A 3,299-nucleotide genomic window follows, 5' to 3' on the forward strand; every position below is an offset into this window, starting at 1 on the left:
CTGAAAAGAGAAGATTGGTAAAGAAAAGAACCATGAAAAACAACATCTATAAGAAGTTGAGAGAAAATAGAGCTAGATGACAGATTGAGAAAGAGAAATTAGAAAGAGAAAAAAAAAATAGAAGGATTTTTTTTGTATCATAGAAGCAAAATGAATTTCAGGAAGTGAGTATCATTAATTAGAAAAGGAATATGTAAAGTCATAGGAATTTTGAACAGCATCTCTTGAAATTAGCATCTAAGAACTTTGGGAGAGTCTTGGTTACCACTTCTTTGTAGTTGTAAGAGGACAGACTTAAATGAGTTAATAAGCAATTGTTAAGAAAGAAAGTACCATGAGTACAGAATCCTCTTTCTAGAATAGTCAGACCCTCTCCTCTTTCCACTAGCTCCGGGGCGCGAGCTGTGAGGGATTGACTTGTGTGCCGAATTCTTCAGAACCACGGCAACCCTTTTCCTTGGACCTGTTAACATCTTCAAGGCTGGAGATGATGAAGAGAGGACAGAGACAGCTCGACTGTCTTCTTTTATTGGTGCCATCACCATTGGAGACTTGGTAGAAAGCCCCTTGGGACCCAAGGGCATGGACAAAATTCTTTTAAGCAGTGAACGAAATGCTTCTCTTATGGTAACCAATGATGGGGCCACTATTCTAAAAAATATCGGTGTTGACAATCCAGCTGCTAAAGTTTTAGTTGATATGTCAAGAGTTCAAGATGATGAAGTTGGAGATGGTACTACCTCTGTTACTGTTTTAGCACCAGAATTATTAAGGGAAGCTGAATCTATAATTGCAAAAAAAAAGATTCATCCACAGACCAGAATTGCTGGTTGGAGAGAAGCCACAAAGGCTGCAAGAGAGGCTCTCTTGAGTTCCTCAGTCGATCATGGTTCTGATGAAGTTAAGTTCCACCATGATTTGATGAATATTGCTGAAACAACATTATCCTCAAAACTACTTACTCATCACAAAGACCACTTTACCAAATTAGCTATAGAGGCTGTTCTCAGACTAAAAGGTTCTGGTAATCTGGAGGCCATAAATGTCATCAAGAAGCTTGGAGGGAGTCTCGCAGATTCCTATTTAGATGAAGACTTTCTGTTGGATAAAAAAATTGGAGTAAATCAACCAAAGCGAATTGAAAATGCCAAAATTCTTATTGCAAATACTGGAATGGATACAGACAAAATAAAGATATTTGGTTCCCGGGTAAGAGTTGATTCTACAGCAGAGGTTGCAGAAATAGAACATGTAGAAAAGGAAAAAAATGAAAGAGAAAGATGAACGTATTCTCAAGCATGGAATAAATTGTTTTATTAACAGACAGTTAATTTATAATTATCCTGAACAACTCTTTGGTGCTGCTGGTGTCATGGCTATTGAGCATGCAGATTTTGCAGGTGTGGAACACCTAGCTCTTGTTACAGGTGGTGAATTTGCCTCTACTTTTGATCGCCCAGAACTGGTAAACATTGGAAGTTGCAAACTTATGGAAGAAGTCATGATTGGAGAAGACAAACTCATTCACTCTTCTGGGGTTTCCCTGGGTGAGGCTTGTACAATTGTTTTGTGTGGTGCCATTCAACAAACCTTAGATGAAGCAGAAAGATCTGTGCATGATGCTCTTTGTGTTCTTGCCCAAACTGTGAAGGATCCTAGAACAGCTTATGGAGGAGGCTGTTCTGAGATACTGATGGCTGATGCTGTGACACAGCTTGCCAATAGAACACCAGGAAAAGAAGCAGTTGGAATGGAATCCTTTGCTAAAGCCCTGAGAATGTTGCCAACCATTATAGCTAACAATGCAGGCTATGACAGTGCAGATCTGGTAGCCCAGCTCCGAGCTGTTCATAGTGAAGGCAAAGTAACTGCTGGAAGGAAGGTACCACTGGAGATATGGCAATACTGGGTATAACGGAAAGTTTTCAAGTGAAGTGACAGATTCTTGAGTGCAACTGAAGAAGCAGAGGTGATTCTGCTTGTGTATAACATCATGAAAGCAGCACCAAGGAAACGTGTTCCTGATCACCATCCCTGTTAAGCATTCCCATGTGCTGCTGTTATCTGGATCAGTTTATAGCAAAGTTGTGTTTGAAAGACTTCAGCTTCTTAAAGAAGACTGTGGAATTGATTTTTATCTGTACCCATTATATCCTTAAGTTTGGACACTTAGCTGAACTTGTTTAAACGTAGGTCTAATTTATTTGCTATTTGATTTTTCATACAATTCAGTTCATATAAAAGTTCACTTCTTATATTGTCATTAAAATAAAAAGCAGTTACGTAAGAGAAAAATTAAAAAATAGAATACTCTGACCTTAAAGGTGAAAATAGGGCAATTATTAAAAGATCAAGAAGGGCCAAATGTAGATCATTTCAGTATGTAAGAGAGTTGGCCATAATTATGGCCTGAGGGAAAAGAGAGTACAATAATTGCATATACAAAACACATATAAGATTATTCATGGAGTGAATTGAAGCCATGGGACAAAATCAATGGAAATAATGGTGTCTGAATTTCTCCATATGCCTGAAGGAATGGGTAAGAGAACTGTAGAGTCAGCGTTGGTTATGAAGTGATCATGCTATGGTAACCTTGTCTGTGATTGTTTATAGCATTTATTTGGAATCATGACTCATTTATTTAGTAAAAATTTATTGAAGACATACTGTGTCACAAGGGCTAATCTGGAAACTTTCACATTTGCAACCTCAGTTAATCTGAAGATGGATCTTTGATCCCAGAAAAAAAAGATTTAAGAATGCATCTGGAAGGCCAATTTGGACATAAACTTTAGGCAAAGACCTCAAGGCTTCTTCTTGATCTGTATAGCCTGAACTGTGTGCCAGCTATAGGATAAAATATGCTATTATTTTGATATGTGTCAATGTGGTTCTGGAAGATTATGTGGAATGCTCATGTTTTGTAGCCTTAGGTCACAGTAATTGCATCTGATGTAAAGATTTAGACTTACAGCTTTGAAAACTATAGGTGCCAGCTTTGTCAGGCTAGTCCTAGAAAGCCAATCCATACTGGCAAGATGTGTTATAAAACATAGAAACCTACAATGAATAATGCATGTACTGTAAAGATGAAGGCCAAGGATTCTCAATTTAGGATCATAATTCTTCCCAAGAGGTCATAGTCATCTTCATATCAGATTTAATTTGAGCATGAAATTAGAAAGTTCCAGTTTATACAGGAAATTTCATTTTGATCATGTTGGAACAGTTAGAATACTTACGAACTTTTTCATTCTATTCTTTTAAAAAGAAATAACACAGCTGTGTGGTGAGAG

At 37.6% G+C, this 3,299-nt stretch overlaps 1 pseudogene; it reads left to right on the top strand.

Annotated features, from left to right (window-relative positions):
• The first annotated feature begins 311 nt into the window (after nucleotides 1-311).
• Nucleotides 312-2,191, top strand: LOC101713417 (T-complex protein 1 subunit beta pseudogene; annotated as a pseudogene).
• Nucleotides 2,192-3,299: the final 1,108 nt, after the last annotated feature.

Source organism: Heterocephalus glaber, unplaced genomic scaffold, assembly GCF_053883595.1.
Source record: "Heterocephalus glaber isolate CG9 unplaced genomic scaffold, H.glaber_assembly_v1.0 deba00000122, whole genome shotgun sequence".
NCBI lineage: Eukaryota > Metazoa > Chordata > Mammalia > Rodentia > Bathyergidae > Heterocephalus > Heterocephalus glaber.